Here is a 17,529-nt window from a genome sequence, read left to right on the forward strand (position 1 = left end):
CAAACCTTCTCAGACCACATATTGTCCTCAGCTGTCAAACCACCTCAGACAATATACTGTCATCAGTCATTTCATTTCCAATACTTCCATCCTTTCTTGCACATTCTCAGTTGTAGCCCATGCCTTGCCTTTATACAACATCTTTGGGACTGCTGTACCTTCAGATATACATTTTTTTGCCCTCACTTCCACTTCCTTGGTTCCATTCACTACTAATGTCCACTCTCAGATATCTAAAGCATTCTGCTTTCCCCCAATTTTTTTCCATTCAGACTCCATCCCAACTAACCTGTACCTTTGCACTGCTAAACCTATCTTTCTTTTTTTACATCAACTCAACTTTCTCCTTTCACTTAGTCTCTCAAACTCATTCACTGACTTCTGCAGTTTCTGTCTGAAATCTACCACCAGTTTTGTCATCAGCAAACAACCAACTCCGTTTCCAGGCCCTCCTCACCCCCTATAGACTGCATATTTGCCTTTATCTCCAAGACCCTTGCATTTACCTCCCTTACCATCCATTCCATTAACAAATTAAACAGCCGTGGAGACATGACAAACCCCAGCCACAGACCTACCCTCTCCTGGAACAATCACCCTTCTCTCTACATACTTGCACACTTAATTCACACTCTTGATAAAAACTTCTCACTCTTGCACTCATCTTACACTCTTGACAAAGACTTTCCACTGCTTCTACTAGCTTTCATCCTTTACCATATATTTGTTAGGCCTCTCACAAGGCATCTTTGTCAACCTCGTCGTATACTATCTCTGATCCAGAAATGCTACGCGTAACTCCTTTGGTGTCTCCAAGTACTTCTTCCACATATTCTTTAAAGCAAGCACATGATCCCCTTATTTTTTTTTTTTACATTGTTTCTCCCCAATCTGATGCTCTGTGCATGCCTTTACCTTTTAAGTCATCATTCTTCCAAACAACTTAGAAATACACTCAACAAACTTTTAACCCTGTAGTTTGAACACTCCTTTTGTATCCTATGCTAGTATACAGTTACATTATACATGCATTCTGCAAATCCTCAGGCACCTCACTGTAATCTATGCATAAACTGAAAATCCTAACCAACCCATCAACAACACATTCACCCACTTCTTAAAGAATTTGGCTGTATTACCATCCACTCCTGCCACCTTGCCACATTTCATCTTATGCAAGGCTTTCAACACCTCTTCTTTCTTCCCCAAACCACCTTTCATGACTGTTACTTCACATATCTCCCTAACCAAAGCACTCCATGTCTTCTATCCTATCATCAAACATTAAAGAATCCTTCAAACATTCATTCCATTTCCTCCTCACCTCCACTAAGTCACCACTTCCCCATCTGCCCCTTCATTGATGTTCCCATTTCTTCTTTTCTTTTTCACACACTGTTAAGCTCCTTCCAAAACATCTTATTCTCCCTAAAATTTATTAATACTAGGTCACCGGTCACCCCAGCTTTCATTTGCCCTCTTTTTCAACCCCAGTACCTTCATCTTGACCTCCTGCCACTTTATCTTGTAAATCTCTTGAACATGTACATTATTTCCCTCTAAATGCCACCCATACACTTCCCTTTTCTCTTTTACTCGCATCTTTACTTCATTACCCAATGCTCACTACCTTTTCTCTCCTGCCACACACTTCTCACACATGGCAGGAATGCTTCCCTAAAAATCCCATTCCTCACCCACTCCCTTAGCTTTTTTTACCCTAACCTTTTGTCATTGTACACTCAATCTCTTTTAGTATTTCTTCACACAAGTCTGTTTTTTTTCACTTATATGATTTCCTCTTTGTTGAAAACCTCTTGAAATCTTCACCTTTGTGTCCACCACATAATGATGAAATGTCCTACCAGCTACCCCTCTCAACACTTTCACATCTGAGAATCTCTCTTTTACATGCCTGTTGATTAGTATGTTAACTAGGAATGCCCTTTTACCATCTTTCCTACTTGAGTGAGTACCCCTGTAACTTTTGTATGTCCTTCATTTTTAGCCAGGTATTCCCAGTCACCAGTCCTTTTTCAGCATAGAGTTCCACAAGCTGTTCACCATTCCCAGTCACATAAAGGAATATTTTTTTTTTTTTTTTTTTTTTTTTGCCGCTGTCTCCCATGTTTGCGAGGTAGCGCAAGGAAACAGACGAAAGAAATGGCCCAACCCACCCCCATACACATGTATATACATACATCCACACACGCAAATATACATACCTACACAGCTTTCCATGGTTTACCCCAGACGCTTCACATGCCCTGATTCAATCCACTGACAGCATGTCAACCCCGGTATACCACATCGATCCAATTCACTCTATTCCTTGCCCTCCTTTCACCCTCCTGCATGTTCAGGCCTCGATCACACAAAATCTTTTTCACTCCATCTTTCCACCTCCAATTTGGTCTCCCACATCTCCTCGTTCCCTCCACCTCCGACACATATATCCTCTTGGTCAATCTTTCCTCACTCATTCTCTCCATGTGCCCAAACCACTTCAAAACACCCTCTTCTGCTCTCTCAACCACGCTCTTTTTATTTCCACACATCTCTCTTACCCTTACATTACTTACTCGATCAAACCACCTCACACCACACATTGTCCTCAAACATCTCATTTCCAGCACATCCATCCTCCTGCACACAACTCTATCCATAGCCCACGCCTCGCAACCATACAACATTGTTGGAAACACTTTTCCTTCAAACATACCCATTTTTGCTTTCCGAGATAATGTTCTCGACTTCCACACATTCTTCAAGGCTCTCAGGATTTTGACCCCCTCCCCCACCCTATGATCCATTTCCGCTCCATGGTTCCATCCGCTGCCAGATCCACTCCCAGATATCTAAAACACTTTTACTTCCTCCAGTTTTTCTCCATTCAAACTTACCTCCCAATTGACTTGACCCTCAACCCTACTGTACCTAATTACCTTGCTCTTATTCACATTTACTCTTAACTTTCTTCTTTCACACACTTTCCCAAACTCAGTCACCAGCTTCTGCAGTTTCTCACATGAATCAGCCTCCAGCGCTGTATCATCAGCGAACAACAACTGACTCACTTCCCAAGCTCTCTTATCCCCAACAGACTTCATACTTGCCCCTCTTTCCAAAACTCTTGCATTCACCTCCCTAACAACCCCATCCATAAACAAATTAAACAACCATGGAGACATCACACACCCCTGCCGCAAACCTACATTCACTGAGAACCAATCACTTTCCTCTTTTCCTACACGTACCCATGCCTTACATCCTCGATAAAAACTTTTCACTGCTTCTAACAACTTGCCTCCCACACCATATATTCTTAATACCTTCCACAGAGCATCTCTATCAACTCTATCATATGCCTTCTCCAGATCCATAAATGCTACATACAAATCCATTTGCTTTTCCAAGTATTTCTCACATGCATTCATCAAAGCAAACACCTGATCCACTCATCCTCTACCACTTCTGAAACCACACTGCTCTTCCCCAATCTGATGCTCTGTACATGCCTTCACCCTCTCAATCAATACCCTCCCATATAATTTACCAGGAATACTCAACAAACTTATACCTCTGTAATTTGAGCACTCACTCTTATCCCCTTTGCCTTTGTACAAAGGCACTATGCACGCATTCTGCCAATCTTCAGGCACCTCACCATGAGTCATACATACATTAAATAACCTTACCAACCAGTCAATAATACAGTCACCCCCTTTTTTAATAAATTCCACTGCAATACCATCCAAACCTGCTGCCTTGCCGGCTTTCATCTTCCGCAAAGCTTTTACTACCCCTTCTCTGTTTACCAAATCATTTTCCCTAACCCTCTAACTTTGCACACCACCTCGACCAAAACACCCTATATCTGCCACTCTATCATCAAACACATTCTACAAACCTTCAAAATACTCACTCCATCTCCTTCTCACATCACCACTACTTGTTATCACCTCCCCATTTACGCTCTTCACTGAAGTTCCCATTTGCTCCCTTGTCTTACGCACTTTATGTACCTCCTTCCAGAACATCTTTTTATTCTCCCTAAAATTTAATGATACTCTCTCACCCCAACTCTCATTTGCCCTCTTTTTCACCTCTTGCACCTTTCTCTTGACCTCCTGTCTCTTTCTTTTATACATCTCCCACTCAATTGCATTTTTTCCCTGCAAAAATCGTCCAAATGCCTCTCTTTTCTCTTTCACTAATAATCTTACTTCTTCATCCCACCACTCACTACCCTTTCTAATCAACCCACCTCCCACTCTTCTCATTCCACAAGCATCTTTTGCGCAATCCATCACTGATTCCCTAAATACATCCCATTCCTCCCCCACTCCCCTTACTTCCATTGTTCTCACCTTTTTCCATTCTGTACTCAGTCTCTCCTGGTACTTCCTCACACAAGTCTCCTTCCCAAGCTCACTTACTCTCACCACCCTCTTCACCCCAACATTCACTCTTCTTTTCTGAAAACCCATACAAATCTTCACCTTAGCCTCCACAAGATAATGATCAGACATCCCTCCAGTTGCACCTCTCAGCACATTAACATCCAAAAGTCTCTCTTTTGCGCGCCTGTCAATTAACACGTAATCCAGTAACGCTCTCTGGCCATCTCTCCTACTTACATACATATACTTATGTATATCTCGCTTTTTAAACCAGGTATTCCCAATCACCAGTCCTTTTTCAGCACATAAATCTACAAGCTCTTCACCATTTCCATTTACAACACTGAACACCCCATGTATACCAATTATTCCTTCAACTGCCACATTACTCACCTTTGCATTCAAATCACCCATCACTATAACCCGGTCTCGTGCATCAAAACCACTAACACACTCATTCAGCTGCTCCCAAAACACTTGCCTCTCATGATCTTTCTTCTCATGCTCAGGTGCATATGCACCAATATTCACCCATCTCTCTCCATCAACTTTCAGTTTTACCCATATTAATCGAGAATTTACTTTCTTACATTCTATGACATACTCCCACAACTCCTGTTTCAGGAGTACTGCTACTCCTTCCCTTGCTCTTGTCCTCTCACTAACCCCTGACTTTATAGATAAATATAGATAAATGAATAAATAGGTAAAGATGCTTCCGATATATTCCCGCATATTGTAGAAGGCGACTAAATGGGGCGGGAGTCGGGGGCTGGAAACCCTCCCCTCCTTGTATTTAACTTTCTAAAAGAGGAAACAGAAGGGGTCATGCGGGGAGTGCTCATCCTCCTTGAAGCCTCAGATTAGGGTGTCTGAATGTGTGTGGATGCAACCAAGATGAGAAAAAAGGAGAGATAGGTAGTATGTTTGAGGAAAGAAACCTGGATGTTTTGGCTCTGAGTGAAACAAAGCTCAAGGGTAAAGGGGAAGAGTGGTTTGGCATTGTCTTGGGAGTAAAGTCAGGGGTTAGTGAGAGGACAAGAGCGAAGGAAGGAGTAGCACTCCTCCTGAAGCAGGAGTTTGGGGAATATGTGACAGAATGTAAGAAAGTAAACTTTAGATTGAAAGTGGGTAAAACTGAAATTGGATGGAGAGAGTTGGGTGATTGTTGGTGCCTATGCACATGGTCATGAGAAGAAAGACCATGAGAGGCAAGTGTTTTGGGAGCAGCTGAGTGAGTGCGTTAGCAGCTTTGATGCACGAGACCAGGTTATAGTGATGGGATTTGAATGCAAAGGTGAGTAATGTAGGAGTTGAGGGTATGATTGGTGTACTTGGGGTTTTCAGTGTTGTAAATGGAAATGGTGAAGAGCTTTTGGATTTTTGTTCTGAAAAAGGACTGGTGTTTGGCAATACCTGGTTTAAAAAGAGAGATATACATGAGTATACGTATGTGAGTAGGAGAGATGGCCAGAGGGCATCAGTGGAGTACATGTTAATTGATAGGTGTGTAAAAGAGACTTTTAGATGTTAATGTGCTGAGAGGGGCAGCTGGAGGTATGTATGATCACTATCTTGAGGAGGCGAAAGTGAAGATTTGTAGAGGTTTTCAGAAAAGAGAGAATGTTAGGGGGAAGAGAATGGTGAGAGTAAGTGAGCTTGGAAAGGAGACTTGTGGGAGAATGGCAAGAGGTGAGAGCAAATGTTGTAAGGGATTGGGTGAGGAATGGGATGCATTTAGGGAAGCAGTGATGGTTTGCTCAAAAGATGCATGTGGTGTGAGAAAGGTGGGAGGTGGACAGATTAGAAAGGGTAGTGATTGGTGGGATGAAGAAGTAAGATTGTAAGTGAAATAGAAGAGAGAGGTGTTTGGACGATTTTTGCAGGTAAGTAATGCAAATGACTGGGAGATGTATTAGAGAAAGAGGCAAGAGGTTAAGAGAAAGGTGCAAGAGGTGAAAAAGAGGGCAAATGAGAGTTGGGGCGAGAGAGTATCATTAAATTTTAGGTAAAATAAACAGATGTGTTGGAAGGAGGTAAATTAAGTGCAGAAGACCAGAGAACTAATGGGAACATCAGTGAAGGGGGCAAATGAGGAGGTAATAACAAGGAGTGATGAAGTGAGAAGGAGATGGAGTGAATATTTTGAAGGTTTGTCGAATGTGTTTGATGATAGAGTGGCAGATATAAGGTGTTTTGGTCGGGATGGTGTGCGAAGTGAGAGCATCAGGGAGAATGGTTTGATGAATAGAGAAGAGGTAGTGAAAGCTTTGCGGAAGATGAAAACCGGCAAGGCGGCAGGCTTGGATAGTATTGCAGTGCAATTTATCAAAAAGGGGATGACTGTGTTGTTGACTGGTTGGTAAGGGTATTCAGTGTATGTATGGATCTTGGTGAAGTGCCTGAAGATTGGCAGAATGCATGCATAGTGCAATTGTACAAAAGCAAAGGGGATAAAGGTGAGTGTTCAAATTACAGAGACATAAGAGTGTTAAGTTTTCCTGGGAAATTATATGGGAGGGTATTGATTGAGAGGGTGAAGGCATTTACAGATTATCAGATTAGGGAAGAGCAGTGTGGTTTCAGAAGTGGTAGAGGATGTGTGGATCAGATGTTTACTTTGAAGAATGTGCATGAGAAATACTTAGAAAAACAAATGGATTTGTATATAGCATTTATGGATCTGGTGAAGGTATATGATCTGGTGGATAGAGATGCTTTGTGGAAGGTTTTAAGAGTATATGGTGTGGGAGGTAATTTGCTAGAAACAGTGAAAAGTTCTTACCAAGGATGTAAGTCATGTGTACGAGTAGGAAGAAAGTGATTGGTTCCCAGTGAATGTCAGTTCGCAGCAGGGGTGCGTGATGTCTCCATGGTTGTTTATTTTGTTTATGGATGGGGTTGTTAGGGAGGTGAATGCAAGAGTTTTGCAGAGAGGGGCAAGTATTCAGTCTGTCGTGGATGAGAGGGCTTGGGAAGTGAGTCAGTTGTTGTTTGCTGATGATACAGTACTGGTGGCTGATTCAAGTGAGAACCTGCAGAAGTTGGTGACTGAGTTTGGTAAAGTATGTCAAAGAAGAAAGCTGAGAGTAAATGTGAATAAGAGGAAGGTTATTAGGTTCAGTAGGGTTGAGGGACAAGTTGATTGAGAGGTTAGTTTGAATGGAGAAAAACAAGGAAATGAAGTGTTTTAGATATCTGGGAGTGGACTTAGCAGCGGATGGAACCATGGAAGTGGAAGTGAGTCACAGGGTAGGGGAAGGAGAAAAGGTTCTGGGAGTGTTGAAGAATGTGTGGAAGGCGAGAACGTCATCCCGGAAAGCAAAAATTGGTATGTTTGAAGGAATAGTGTTCCAACAATGTTATATGGTTGTGAGGCATAGGCTATAGATAGTGTTGTTATGAGGAGGGTGGATGTGTTGGAAATGAAATGTTTGAGGACAATATGTGGTATGAGGTGGTTTGATCGAGTAAGTTGAAAGGGTAAGAGAGATTTGTGGTAATAAAAAGAGTTTGGTTGAGAGAGCAGAAGAGGGTGTGTTGAAATGGTTTGGACATATGGAGAGAATCAGTGAGGAAAGATTGACAAAGAGGATATACGTATCAGAGATGGAGGGAAGAAGTAGAAGCAGGAGACCAAATTGGAGGTGGAAGGATGGAGTGAAAAAGACTTTGAGTGATCAGGGCCTGAGCATGCAGGAGGGTGAAAGGCGTGCAAGGAATATAGTGAATTGGAACTATGTGGTATACCGGGGTCAACGTGCTGTGAATGGATTGAACCAGGGCATGTGAAGCATCTGGGGTAAACTGTGGAAAGTCTGTGGGGCATGGATGTGGAAATGGAGCTGTAGTTTCAGTGCATTACACATAACAGCTAGAGACTTGAGTGTGAACGAATGTGGCCTTTTTTGTCTTCGTGGCGCTGCCTCGCTGGAGGGGGGCATGCTATTTCGTGTGTGGCGGGATGGTGATGGGTTTGGATGAAGGCAGCAAGTATGGATATGTACATGTGTATATATGTATCAGTCTGTGTATATGTATGTGGATGGGTTGGGCCATTCCTCTTCTGTTTCCTTGCACTACCTCATTAATGTGGTAGGTGGCAGTTAAGTATGATAAATGAATATAGATGATTATTATTAGATTTTTTTTTATTATACATAATCGCTGTTTCCCGTGTCAGCGAGGTAGTGCCAGGAAACAGATGAAGAATGACCCATCCACTCATATACACACACACATATATTTATTTATTCATTTGTTATACTTTGTCGCTGTCTCCAGCTTTAGTGAGGTAGTGCAAGGAAACATGAAAGAATGGCCCAACCCACCCACATACACATGTATATACATACACGTCCACACACGCACATATCCATGCCTATACATCTCACCGTATACATATATTTATATATACACACACAGACATATACATACATACACATGTACATAATTCATACTGTCTGCCCTTATTCATTCCCGTTGCCACCCCGCCACACATGAAATGACAACCCCCTCCCCCCGCATGTGCATGAGGTAGCGCTAGGAAAAGACAACAAAGGCCACATTCGTTCACACCCAGTCTCTAGCTGTCATGGATAATGCACCGAATCCACAGCTCCCTTTCCACATCCAGGCCCCACAGAACTTTCCATGGTTTACCCCAGACGCTTCACATGACATGGTTAAATCCATTGACCCTGGTATACCACATTGTTCCAATGCACTCTATTCCTTGCACGCCTTTCACCCTCCTGCATTTTCAGGCCCCGATCACTCAAAATCTTTTTCACTCCATCTTTCCACCTCCAATTTGGTCTCCCACATCTCCTCGTTCCCTCCACCTCCGACACATATATCCTCTTGGTCAATCTTTCCTCACTCATTCTCTCCATGTGCCCAAACCACTTCAAAACACCCTCTTCTGCTCTCTCAACCACGCTCTTTTTATTTCCACACATCTCTCTTACCCTTACATTACTTACTCGATCAAACCACCTCACACCACATATTGTCCTCAAACATCTCATTTCCAGCACATCCATCCTCCTCTGCACAACTCTATCCATAGCCCACGCCTCGCAACCATACAACATTGTTGGAACCACTATTCCTTCAAACATACCCATTTTTGCTTTCCGAGATAATGTTCTCGACTTCCACACATTCTTCAAGGCTCTCAGATTTTCGCCCCCTCCCCCACCCTATGATCCACTTCCGCTCCATGGTTCCATCCGCTGCCAGATCCACTCCCAGATATCTAAAACACTTTACTTCCTCCAGTTTTTCTCCATTCAAACTTACCTCCCAATTGACTTGACCCTCAACCCTACTGTACCTAATTACCTTGCTCTTATTCACATTTACTCTTAACTTTCTTCTTTCACACACTTTCCCAAACTCAGTCACCAGCTTCTGCAGTTTCTCACATGAATCAGCCACCAGCGCTGTATCATCAGCGAACAACAACTGACTCACTTCCCAAGCTCTCTCATCCCCAACAGACTTCATACTTGCCCCTCTTTCCAAAACTCTTGCATTCACCTCCCTAACAACCCCATCCATAAACAAATTAAACAACCATGGAGACATCACACACCCCTGCCGCAAACCTACATTCACTGAGAACCAATCACTTTCCTCTTTTCCTACACGTACCCATGCCTTACATCCTCGATAAAAACTTTTCACTGCTTCTAACAACTTGCCTCCCACACCATATATTCTTAATACCTTCCACAGAGCATCTCTATCAACTCTATCATATGCCTTCTCCAGATCCATAAATGCTACATACAAATCCATTTGCTTTTCTCAGTATTTCTCACATGCATTCATCAAAGCAAACACCTTATCCACACATCCTCTACCACTTCTGAAACCACACTGCTCTTCCCCAATCTGATGCTCTGTACATGCCTTCACCCTCTCAATCAATACCCTCCCATATAATTTACCAGGAATACTCAACAAACTTATACCTCTGTAATTTGAGCACTCACTCTTATCCCCTTTGCCTTTGTACAAAGGCACTATGCACGCATTCTGCCAATCTTCAGGCACCTCACCATGAGTCATACATACATTAAATAACCTTACCAACCAGTCAATAATACAGTCACCCCCTTTTTTGATAAATTCCACTGCAATACCATCCAAACCTGCTGCCTTGCCGGCTTTCATCTTCCGCAAAGCTTTTACTACCCCTTCTCTGTTTACCAAATCATTTTCCCTAACCCTCTAACTTTGCACACCACCTCGACCAAAACACCCTATATCTGCCACTCTATCATCAAACACATTCTACAAACCTTCAAAATACTCACTCCATCTCCTTCTCACATCACCACTACTTGTTATCACCTCCCCATTTACGCTCTTCACTGAAGTTCCCATTTGCTCCCTTGTCTTACGCACTTTATTTACCTCCTTCCAGAACATCTTTTTATTCTCCCTAAAATTTAATGATACTCTCTCACCCCAACTCTCATTTGCCCTCTTTTTCACCTCTTGCACCTTTCTCTTGACCTCCTGTCTCTTTCTTTTATACATCTCCCACTCAATTGCATTTTTTCCCTGCAAAAATCGTCCAAATGCCTCTCTTTCTCTTTCACTAATAATCTTACTTCTTCATCCCACCACTCACTACCCTTTCTAATCAACCCACCTCCCACTCTTCTCATGCCACAAGCATCTTTTGCGCAATCCATCACTGATTCCCTAAATACATCCCATTCCTCCCCCACTCCCCTTACTTCCATTGTTCTCACCTTTTTCCATTCTGTACTCAGTCTCTCCTGGTACTTCCTCACACAAGTCTCCTTCCCAAGCTCACTTACTCTCACCACCCTCTTCACCCCAACATTCACTCTTCTTTTCTGAAAACCCATACAAATCTTCACCTTAGCCTCCACAAGATAATGATCAGACATCCCTCCAGTTGCACCTCTCAGCACATTAACATCCAAAAGTCTCTCTTTTGCGTGCCTGTCAATTAACACGTAATCCAGTAACGCTCTCTGGCCATCTCTCCTACTTACATACATATACTTATGTATATCTCGCTTTTTAAACCAGGTATTCCCAATCACCAGTCCTTTTTCAGCACATAAATCTACAAGCTCTTCACCATTTCCATTTACAACACTGAACACCCCATGTATACCAATTATTCCTTCAACTGCCACATTACTCACCTTTGCATTCAAATCACCCATCACTATAACCCGGTCTCGTGCATCAAAACCACTAACACACTCATTCAGCTGCTCCCAAAACACTTGCCTCTCATGATCTTTCTTCTCATGCTCAGGTGCATATGCACCAATATTCACCCATCTCTCTCCATCAACTTTCAGTTTTACCCATATTAATCGAGAATTTACTTTCTTACATTCTATGACATACTCCCACAACTCCTGTTTCAGGAGTACTGCTACTCCTTCCCTTGCTCTTGTCCTCTCACTAACCCCTGACTTTATAGATAAATATAGATAAATGAATAAATAGGTAAAGATGCTTCCGATATATTCCCGCATATTGTAGAAGGCGACTAAATGGGGCGGGAGTCGGGGGCTGGAAACCCTCCCCTCCTTGTATTTAACTTTCTAAAAGAGGAAACAGAAGGGGTCATGCGGGGAGTGCTCATCCTCCTTGAAGCCTCAGATTAGGGTGTCTGAATGTGTGTGGATGCAACCAAGATGAGAAAAAAGGAGAGATAGGTAGTATGTTTGAGGAAAGAAACCTGGATGTTTTGGCTCTGAGTGAAACAAAGCTCAAGGGTAAAGGGGAAGAGTGGTTTGGCATTGTCTTGGGAGTAAAGTCAGGGGTTAGTGAGAGGACAAGAGCGAAGGAAGGAGTAGCACTCCTCCTGAAGCAGGAGTTTGGGGAATATGTGACAGAATGTAAGAAAGTAAACTTTAGATTGAAATGGGTAAAACTGAAATTGGATGGAGAGAGTTGGGTGATTGTTGGTGCCTATGCACATGGTCATGAGAAGAAAGACCATGAGAGGCAAGTGTTTTGGGAGCAGCTGAGTGAGTGCGTTAGCAGCTTTGATGCACGAGACCAAGTTATAGTGATGGGATTTGAATGCAAAGGTGAGTAATGTAGGAGTTGAGGGTATGATTGGTGTACTTGGGGTTTTCAGTGTTGTAAATGGAAATGGTGAAGAGCTTTTGGATTTTTGTTCTGAAAAAGGACTGGTGTTTGGCAATACCTGGTTTAAAAAGAGAGATATACATGAGTATACGTATGTGAGTAGGAGAGATGGCCAGAGGGCATCAGTGGAGTACATGTTAATTGATAGGTGTGTAAAAGAGACTTTTAGATGTCAATGTGCTGAGAGGGGCAGCTGGAGGTATGTATGATCACTATCTTGAGGAGGCAAAAGTGAAGATTTGTAGAGGTTTTCAGAAAAGAGAGAATGTTAGGGTGAAGAGAATGGTGAGAGTAAGTGAGCTTGGAAAGGAGACTTGTGGGAGAATGGCAAGAGGTGAGAGCAAATGATGTAAGGGATTGGGTGAGGAATGGGATGCATTTAGGGAAGCAGTGATGGTTTGCTCAAAAGATGCATGTGGTGTGAGAAAGGTGGGAGGTGGACAGATTAGAAAGGGTAGTGATTGGTGGGATGAAGAAGTAAGATTGTAAGTGAAATAGAAGAGAGAGGTGTTTGGACGATTTTTGCAGGTAAGTAATGCAAATGACTGGGAGATGTATTAGAGAAAGAGGCAAGAGGTTAAGAGAAAGGTGCAAGAGGTGAAAAAGAGGGCAAATGAGAGTTGGGGCGAGAGAGTATCATTAAATTTTAGGTAAAATAAACAGATGTGTTGGAAGGAGGTAAATTAACTGCAGAAGACCAGAGAACTAATGGGAACATCAGTGAAGGGGGCAAATGAGGAGGTAATAACAAGTAGTGATGAAGTGAGAAGGAGATGGAGTGAATATTTTGAAGGTTTGTCGAATGTGTTTGATGATAGAGTGGCAGATATAAGGTGTTTTGGTCGGGATGGTGTGCGAAGTGAGAGGATCAGGGAGAATGGTTTGATGAATAGAGAAGAGGTAGTGAAAGCTTTGCGGAAGATGAAAACCGGCAAGGCGGCTGGCTTGGATAGTATTGCAGTGCAATTTATCAAAAAGGGGATGACTGGGTTGTTGACTGGTTGGTAAGGGTATTCAGTGTATGTATGGATCTTGGTGAAGTGCCTGAAGATTGGCAGAATGCATGCATAGTGCAATTGTACAAAGGCAAAGGGGATAAAGGTGAGTGTTCAAATTACAGAGACATAAGAGTGTTAAGTTTTCCTGGGAAATTATATGGGAGGGTATTGATTGAGAGGGTGAAGGCATTTACAGATTATCAGATTAGGGAAGAGCAGTGTGGTTTCAGAAGTGGTAGAGGATGTGTGGATCAGATGTTTACTTTGAAGAATGTGCATGAGAAATACTTAGAAAAACAAATGGATTTGTATATAGCATTTATGGATCTGGTGAAGGTATATGATCTGGTGGATGGAGATGCTTTGTGGAAGGTTTTAAGAGTATATGGTGTGGGAGGTAATTTGCTAGAAACAGTGAAAAGTTCTTACCAAGGATGTAAGTCATGTGTACGAGTAGGAAGAAAGTGATTGGTTCCCAGTGAATGTCAGTTCGCAGCAGGGGTGCATGATGTCTCCATGGTTGTTTATTTTGTTTATGGATGGGGTTGTTAGGGAGGTGAATGCAAGAGTTTTGCAGAGAGGGGCAAGTATTCAGTCTGTCGTGGATGAGAGGGCTTGGGAAGTGAGTCAGTTGTTGTTTGCTGATGATACAGTACTGGTTGCTGATTCAAGTGAGAACCTGCAGAAGTTGGTGACTGAGTTTGGTAAAGTATGTCAAAGAAGAAAGCTGAGAGTAAATGTGAATAAGAGGAAGGTTATTAGGTTCAGTAGGGTTGAGGGACAAGTTGATTGAGAGGTTAGTTTGAATGGAGAAAAACGAGGAAATGAAGTGTTTTAGATATCTGAGAGTGGACTTAGCAGCGGATGGAACCATGGAAGTGGAAGTGAGTCACAGGGTGGGGGAAGGAGAAAAGGTTCTGGGAGTGTTGAAGAATGTGTGGAAGGCGAGAACGTCATCCCGGAAAGCAAAAATTGGTATGTTTGAAGGAATAGTGTTCCAACAATGTTATATGGTTGTGAGGCATAGGCTATAGATAGTGTTGTTATGAGGAGGGTGGATGTGTTGGAAATGAAATGTTTGAGGACAATATGTGGTATGAGGTGGTTTGATCGAGTAAGTTGAAAGGGTAAGAGAGATTTGTGGTAATAAAAAGAGTTTGGTTGAGAGAGCAGAAGAGGGTGTGTTGAAATGGTTTGGACATATGGAGAGAATCAGTGAGGAAAGATTGACAAAGAGGATATACGTATCAGAGATGGAGGGAAGAAGTAGAAGCAGGAGACCAAATTGGAGGTGGAAGGATGGAGTGAAAAAGACTTTGAGTGATCAGGGCCTGAGCATGCAGGAAGGTGAAAGGCGTGCAAGGAATATAGTGAATTGGAACTATGTGGTATACCGGGGTCAACGTGCTGTGAATGGATTGAACCAGGGCATGTGAAGCATCTGGGGTAAACTGTGGAAAGTCTGTGGGGCATGGATGTGGAAATGGAGCTGTAGTTTCAGTGCATTACACATAACAGCTAGAGACTTGAGTGTGAACGAATGTGGCCTTTTTTGTCTTCGTGGCGCTGCCTTGCTGGAGGGGGGCATGCTATTTCGTGTGTGGCGGGATGGTGATGGGTTTGGATGAAGGCAGCAAGTATGGATATGTACATGTGTATATATGTATCAGTCTGTGTATATGTATGTGGATGGGTTGGGCCATTCCTCTTCTGTTTCCTTGCACTACCTCATTAATGTGGTAGGTGGCAGTTAAGTATGATAAATGAATATAGATGATTATTATTAGATTTTTTTTTATTATACATAATCGCTGTTTCCCGTGTCAGCGAGGTAGTGCCAGGAAACAGATGAAGAATGACCCATCCACTCATATACACACACACATATATTTATTTATTCATTTGTTATACTTTGTCGCTGTCTCCAGCTTTAGTGAGGTAGTGCATGGAAACAGAATGGCCCAACCCACCCACATACACATGTATATACATACACGTCCACACACGCACATATCCATGCCTATACATCTCAACGTATACATATATTTATATATACACACACAGACATATACATACATACACATGTACATAATTCATACTGTCTGCCCTTATTCATTCCCGTTGCCACCCCGCCACACATGAAATGACAACCCCCTCCCCCCGCATGTGCATGAGGTAGCGCTAGGAAAAGACAACAAAGGCCACATTCGTTCACACCCAGTCTCTAGCTGTCATGGATAATGCACTGAATCCACAGCTCCCTTTCCACATCCAGGCCCCACAGAACTTTCCATGGTTTACCCCAGACGCTTCACATGCCATGGTTAAATCCATTGACCCTGGTATACCACATTGTTCCAATGCACTCTATTCCTTGCACGCCTTTCACCCTCCTGCATTTTCAGGCCCCGATCACTCAAAATCTTTTTCACTCCATCTTTCCACCTCCAATTTGGTCTCCCACTTCTCGTCATTCCCTTCACCTCTGACACATATATCCTCTTGGTCAATCTTTCCTCACTCATTCTCTCCATGTGACCAAACCATTTCAAAACACCCTCTTCTGCTCTCTCAACCACACTCTTTATATTACCACACATCTCTCTCTTACCTTTTCATTACTTACTCGATCAAACCACCTCACACCACATATTGTCCTCAAACATCTCATTTCCAGCACATCCACCCTCCTCTGCACATCTCTATCGATAGCCCACGCCTCGCAACCATATAACATTGTTGGAACCACTACTCCTTCAAACATACCCATTTTTGCTTTCCAAGATAACGTTCTCGACTTCCACACATTCTTCAACGCTCCCAGAACTTTCGCCCCTCTACCACCCTACTATTCACTTCCGCTTCCATGGTTCCATCTGCTGCCAAATCCACTCTCAGATATCTAAAACACTTCACTTCCTCCAGTTTTTCTCCATTCAAACTTACCTCCCAATTGACTTGTCCCTCAACCCTACTGTACCTAATAACCGTGCTCTTATTCGCATTTACTCTCAGCTTTCTTTTTTCACACACTTCACCAAACTCAGTCACCAGCTTCTGCAGTTTCTTACCGGAATCAGCCACCAGCGCTGTATCATCAGCGAACAACAACCAACTCACTTCCCAAGCTCTCCCATCCACAACTGACTGCATACTTGCCCCTCTTTCCAAAACTCTTGCATTCACCTCCCTAACAACCCCACACATAAACAAAATAAACAACCATGGAGACATCACGCACCCCTGCCACAAACCAACATTCACTGAGAACCAATCTTTTTCCTCTCTTCCTACACATACACGCATCTTGGGTAAACAATGAAAAGTTCTGTGGGGTATGGATGTGGAAAGGGAGCTGTGGTTTCGGTGCATTATTACATGACAGCTAGAGACTGAGTGTGAACGAATGTGGCCTTTGTTGTCTTTTCCTAGTGCTGCCTCGTGCACATGTGGGGGGAGGGGGTTGTTATTTCACGTGTGGCGGGGTGGCGACGGGAATGAATAAGGGCAGACAGTATGAATTATGTACATGAGTATATATGTATATATCTTTCTGTGTATATATATATATATATATATATATATATATATATATATATATATATATATATATATTTTTTTTTTTTTTTTTTTGCTTTGTTGCTGTCTCTCGCGTTTGCAAGGTAGCGCAAGGAAACAGACGAAAGAAATGGCCCAACCCACCCCCATACATATGTATATACATACGTCCACACACGCAAATATACATACCTACACAGCTTTCCATGGTTTACCCCAGACGCTTCACATGCCTTGATTCAATCCACTGACAGCACGTCAACCCCGGTATACCACATCGCTCCAATTCACTCTATTCCTTGCCCTCCTTTCACCCTCCTGCATGTTCAGGCCCCGATCACACAAAATCTTTTTCACTCCATCTTTCCACCTCCAATTTGATCTCCCTCTTCTCCTCGTTCCCTCCACCT

At 42.8% G+C, this 17,529-nt stretch overlaps 1 protein-coding gene across 3 annotated transcripts in view; it reads left to right on the forward strand.

Annotated features, from left to right (window-relative positions):
- Positions 1-17,529, forward strand: part of Abcd3 (ATP binding cassette subfamily D member Pmp70) — a 219,257-nt gene that overhangs the window by 123,509 nt on the left and 78,219 nt on the right. The window lies entirely within an intron of this gene.

Source organism: Panulirus ornatus, chromosome 3 (genome assembly GCF_036320965.1).
Source record: "Panulirus ornatus isolate Po-2019 chromosome 3, ASM3632096v1, whole genome shotgun sequence".
NCBI classification, from domain to species: domain Eukaryota; kingdom Metazoa; phylum Arthropoda; class Malacostraca; order Decapoda; family Palinuridae; genus Panulirus; species Panulirus ornatus.